At 36.4% G+C, this 6178-nt stretch overlaps 1 pseudogene; it reads left to right on the top strand.

Moving 5' to 3' along the window:
* The first annotated feature begins 3637 nt into the window (after window positions 1–3637).
* LOC132305757 (small nucleolar RNA R71) lies at window positions 3638–3736 on the top strand (annotated as a pseudogene).
* Window positions 3737–6178: the final 2442 nt, after the last annotated feature.

A 6178-nucleotide genomic window follows, 5' to 3' on the forward strand; every position in this document is an offset into this window, starting at 1 on the left:
ATGTGATGCGGTAAATAACTGTTATACCCTTTGAGTCTCAAATTATTGAATTGTGGTAAATTACCATTTTACCCTTTTGGACCTTGTTATTTAAATTTAAGGTGAAAAGACCGTTTTACCCTCGGATGATTTTGGGTCGGGTAAGGACCCGTTTAATGATCCGGATCCATGAGGATTTGGGTCGTTACAGTATGCAGTGGAGATGGTGATGGTGTAAATACAGGATGAGCAGCAGAGGTGGATGGTATATGGTCATCCTCAACCTCATGAGATGGTGACTGAGGTGGGGTAGCCTGTGCTGGCTCCTCCTGTGCATGAGAGGGCTCTGCTGGCTCCTCTGCCCGTGGTCTAATGTGTCAGTGGGGCCCGTGTTGCCTATTGGCAACGGTCTTCCTCTTAACCATGGCCCAAATCGAAGGGAGAGAAGTGGATGCAAAGAGTGGGTGAGAAATCCGAGATGAGAGAGGTAGATGTGACATTAGATCTTGTCGGAGAACTCGCCGGAGATGAAAGAGATGAGGTTGCACAGTGGCGACGAAGAGGGGTTAGGGTTTGGAGGGTTGGATCGATCTAAATGATCGATCTTAAGACCCTCCAAGTCTATTTTAAAAACATTCCCGATAGAGTTTGATCGATCGAATTTCAACTGAGATCGATCAAACTTTGATGAACACTCTTCAAAGTATTTTTTGGATTTTTGAAATTTTTGAAAAATGCAAAATTAAAAATTAGAATTAAAATTAAAAATTGTAAAATAAAATAAAACAAAATAGAATAAAATATTTTTGGTTTTTTTTTTTTTTTGAATAATCAATAAAAACAAAATCTTTTGGTATTTTTGAAATATTTTTGAGAAATAAAATAAAATGAAAATGAAATAAAATAAAATAAAAGTGAAAATATTTTTGGATTTTTAAAATTTGAAAAGTCAAAACAAAAATCAAAATAATGAAATGGAGAACTAAGATCGATCGAAACAAGAGTTCGATCGATCAGACAGAGAGCAAAAATATGCAGGTTTCTGGTTCAAAAATTTAGCTAAGTGTTGGAACATGAGATCGATCGAACTTAGAAGTTGGATCGATCGAAGGTATCCTGATCGATCTAGGAATTAGTTCGAACGATGGGATAGAGAGGTGATTTGGATGCAGGTTTCTGCAGGTCAAAAAATTTTCTAAGTGTTGGATGTAAAATGGAGTTCGATCGATCGAACTCAGGTTTGAGATCGATCGAACTATGCAGAATGCTCAATAATGACATGAAAGCTCATACAATCCTCACCAAAGTTCCTTTCAATGCATATGAGAACCAAAAACAAGTATCTAGACTTCGTTAGCAATGAAATGAAAGATAGAAATGAGGGAGGAATAGGGTTTTGACACCCTACGAATACTTTTGCTAGTCTTTAATGTCTCTAGCAAGACATTGGGCTCTTATAGCCCGGATCAAAGATCTTATAATGCATCCCTTCCTTGTTGGGGTGATAGATGCTTTGAACTCCACCCAACAAATGGTTCTTTGAAGAACTTATTGGATTAAGCTCAAAAGAAACCTTTGGTCCCTTGTCTACGCAATCACAACCTTTGGGCTTCCATGCCCTTTCAAAGCAAGAATTTGAAACAAGACTTTTAGAATGCAAGGTTGAAGATGATCATTTGGAAGTTTTGGTTTTACATAAAAGCTCATTTCCTTGACAATGAAGATCATGACATTTATCTACAACATTAACCCCTCATTCATATTTGTCAAATGAATTGGGTGTGGGATTAAAGATATTCAACTTCACCTCCATGTGGCCAAATGAGATCTTCATTATCCCCGTACTACAATTGATGTTGGCATTAACGGTTGCCAAGATAGGACGGCTAAGGATAACGGGAATTTGGCTCTTAGGATTAGCGACCGGTTCCATGTCAATGACAACGAAATCAACGGGAAAGAAGAATTTGTCAATCTTTATCAAAACATCCTCAATTATACCCCTACGCTTCTTAATGGATCGGTTGGCAAGTTGCAAAACTACCGACGTCGGTTTCAATTCACCTAGGCCCAATTTGACATAAACTTAGTATGGAAGAAGGTTAACACTTGGTCCTAAGTCAAGAAGCCCCCGATTAATGATATGATCACCAATAATGCATGATGTAGTGGGTAAACCGGGGTCCTTAAACTTTGGCAAAGTGTTATGTTGCAAAATAAAGCTTACTTGCTCGGTCAAAATCACTTTTCTTGGTGCTTGGCTCTTGTTCTTCCGCTTTTGGGTGCACAAGTCTTTCAAGAATTTGGCATAAGCCGGAATTTGCTTGATTGCATCCAATAGTGAAAGATTAACTTTCACTTGCCTAAACAGTTCCATAATTTCATTGGTTTTTGCCTTTTGATTATCTTTTGAAATGGATCCTTTTAAAGCATCCGGAAATGGAACTTTTGGTTCAAACACTTTTTTAGAATTTTCTTTTGAACTCTCTTCAACACAAGAAGTTTTTAAATCATTTTGTTTCAAATCATTTTTCAACAAAACTTTTTCAACATTATTTTTCAAAACTTCTTTTTCAAACACATTTTTCAAGACTTTCTCATTCACAAGATCATGTATATGCAATGAAGGAGGAATGGGATGTGAAACGGGACGGGTGACAACTTGAGGTTGCACTGGTTCACTCCCTTCATTGGACATTTTACTTAATTGTCCACAATCCTACCACTCCACAAGGTAGTCACCGCATTAACATGTTCAATGGTGTGGCCTTTCGATGAGGAATGGGTTTCCACAACACATTGTTGCTTGGGTGGGGCATTAATAGGCATCTTTCCCTTCTCTCTTGCATTGAGAGTGCTTGATATTTGCCCTACTTCTAACTTCGCAATAGATTGAAAGTGAGAATGAAGAAATTGTGTGTTAGCCTCAAAAGTGCCCAAAGCATTCAAAACTTTTTTTTCAAAAGGGGGACTTCTAGTATTACCTTGGGAATAAGATTGGTTGGGAAAATGAGAATTAGCAAATTGATTCCCTTGTGATTGATAAGGTCTATAACCTTGGGATCCTTGGTTTTGAAGTGGAGGTGGAATGTATTTCCCTTGAAAACCGCCTTGGGGAGGATTTGAGCCCTCTCCTTGGTTTTTCCAAGAGAAATTCGGATGATTCCTCCAACTTGGATTATAGTGAGTACCATAAGAATTGTTCCCTTGGTTCACAAAAGCTGCATTGACTTGTTCATTAGGTTCATTTTGCATTTGTCCATGAGGACAATGAGAAGTAGAATGAAGAACACTAGAAAAAGTCATACATGTTTCATTTGATGCACGATGAGAATGGTTAGGGAAGGAAGAAACTTGGTTCGCTGAGTTTTGGCTAATCAAAAATTGATCAAACCTTTGAGATAAAGACTTCATTTCGGCGGCTATTTCATTTGAATGGTCGACTTGATGTAAGACAACACTCTTCCTACCTTATGAATTTCTACCATTCTTGGATGATAGTGTTCTATGCAAAGAATTTTCACTCATGCTCTCATAAAGACGCCACATGTCATCCTCATGCCTATCAATGTATGAGCCACCCATAGAAGCATCAACCATACCCTTATAGTTGTCCGATAAGCTCTCAAAAAAATATTGAACTAATTGCCATTTGGGCATGTCATGATGTGGACACTTCCCAATCAACTCATTGAAGTGTTCCCATGCCTCATGAAACGTTTCTCCATCCCTATGTGAAAATTCTCGAATTGAGGTTCTCATGGCATTGGCCTTTGAAATCGGATAGTACTTCTTCAAGAATTCTTATTGCATTTCTGTCTAAGAAGTGATTGAAAAAGGCCTAAGATTGTTGAACCAATACTTTGCCTTGTCTTTTAAGGTGAATGGAAAAAGTTTGAATCTTAAAACCTCTTCCGACATGTCCGTATATTTTACGGTGGAACATACTTCAAGAAACTCATCCAAATGCTTGTAAGGTTCTTCACTTGGAAGTCCATGATAGTTAGGAAGCATTTGAATAGTTTGTGGCTTAATTTCATAATGATGTGCTCTAAATGGAGGCAATAGGATGCATGTAGGTGCATTATACTCGTTAGGCACATAATGGTCTCTTAAAGCAAAAGATGAGCTACTTAAGGTGCAACATAAACACCTTGGTTTTGAATTCCTTGATTGATGATGGGAGGTTGTTGTAATACCCCTAATTTCAAAAGGATAGTCCTGTTATTTAATTTATTCTTTTAATTGGTTTTTCAATTATTTAATTGTTTAAGTTGCATTTTATTTATTTAATGGTGTTTTTGTTTGAATTTAAATTGTGAGTTAATTTTAACTTGTTTGTTTTAATTGTTGCTTTGACTTATTTGACCTACTTGAATTATTTGTATTATATGAATTGCTTATTTTTATTTGTTTATTTATTTCATTTTGTTTATTTTATGTAATTTAATGTCTGAAATTATTTAATTAAAATTAATTGTTTTCTAACTTCACGTTACAGTAGGGTTGGTTGTAAGCAGCCGACATGTTTTTCACTTAGATGGTATTATGGGCCGATTAGGTTTCACATTAGGGTTTCAATTCATATTAGGTTTCATGTAACCTTATAAATAGATGTAATAAGGTTGTACCTAGGGTTTTAAAAACAAACAAAACCAAAACACGTCTGTGGAAATAGAGAGGAGGAACAGAGGAAGTTGTTAGTAGGAATTGTCGGGAACCTTCGAAGACGGCGTAAAGATTTTGAACAAAAGTCTCAAAGGCAAGTTCTATCCTAACTCTCCCTTAGGCTTCGTGTCCTTTACATACTTAAATAGTTACAGGATGATTGTATGTTTTAAAAAAAACGTAATCTGTTTACATGCTTTATTACTTTGTGTTGTAATTTTTATTATTGGTTAATAGTCGAAACTTGGAACTGATATACATTGTTTTTGGTTTAAATTCATGTTAGTAGGTGTTGTAGGGACATAAACAATGATTGAAATATACTGGGATCTAGGTACAGTTTCTAGGAACCTACACAGTGAAGTGCCGGAGGTGTAGACGAACCCGGAAAAGAGAATATGGAGAAGAGGAGGGAGAGAGCCGGCTCCTTTTGGGATTGGAGGCGGCTCCTTTGGACTTGGAGGCAGCTCCAAGTCACTTAGAGGCCGCTCCAAGTGTTTTTTGGAGCCTGCTCCATCTTTTGTTTTCCAGTATTTACGTTTTCTGTTAGTTTGCAGTGAGACAGCTTCTTGTGTATGGAATTTCTAAGTTTTCTAATAGAAACTAAATACTGTAATAGGTGGTTTAACAGTGGTCTGGAGTGGGGTTAAAGTTCCCAGGGATTGAATAATACAAATTTAAACACCTAGTTTAATCATTAAAACTGTATAGAATTTTTGTGTGCCTTATAGACTTGTTTGGTTTTGGACCGTGTAGTTCGTAATTGTTTTAGGAGTTTTTGTGAGGGGTTCACTATAAATTTCATATTCAAAGAATAGAAATAGATGCTAGGAATCTATGTCATCTTAGGCTTAAGTGGTAGTTAAATTCCTAGAATGCAGTGCATTAATCTGTTGAGCAGAAATTTATACGTATGAGAATTTACTGATATTTCTGTTGCATGTTATGGAATTGAACGAGACAAAATCTATTTACGCTCTGTTAATTAAGAATACTGGGAAGTAAATTTTGTATTTACAAGCACAGCTTCACGGGGTCAAGTATTAGTTCCTATGATGTGTTCTACGAGATGGTTTCTGTGTAACGGTATTATATAAGCATGTAAATATTATATTTATTATGTTTTCATGCTTATCATGGAATGGTTGAAATTGATATTTATTTTGTCAATGCTCCATCAACTGCTAGATTGATTAAAGCATATTTGATAATGTATTCTAAAATGCTTAGTATGGAATTGTTGATATTGTTATTTAATTGTCAATGCCTTATCAACTGTTGGATGGATGGAATTGTATACACCGGTATGGGAAGGTGTCATACTAGGTTTGGATTGGCTCAAATTGCTAAGTCCTACCGATTTTGGAATAAGGGCACGGGTTATTAAATACAATTCTCCTTATATATATAAGCCGGTACGGTTGAATACGCCGAATGACTTATTGGATTCCTTGTGGATAGTTAGGAACGGAGTTTAGATATATTTTTATGATACCGTGTCATGAGCTTGAGTCTCAGTGTCGACGGTTAG

The sequence above is a fragment of the Cornus florida genome, unplaced genomic scaffold (genome assembly GCF_030987335.1).
Source record: "Cornus florida cultivar Cherokee Brave unplaced genomic scaffold, ASM3098733v1 CherokeeBrave_3.0.0_Hap2_Chr04, whole genome shotgun sequence".
In the NCBI taxonomy this organism is placed as follows: Eukaryota; Viridiplantae; Streptophyta; class Magnoliopsida; order Cornales; family Cornaceae; genus Cornus; species Cornus florida.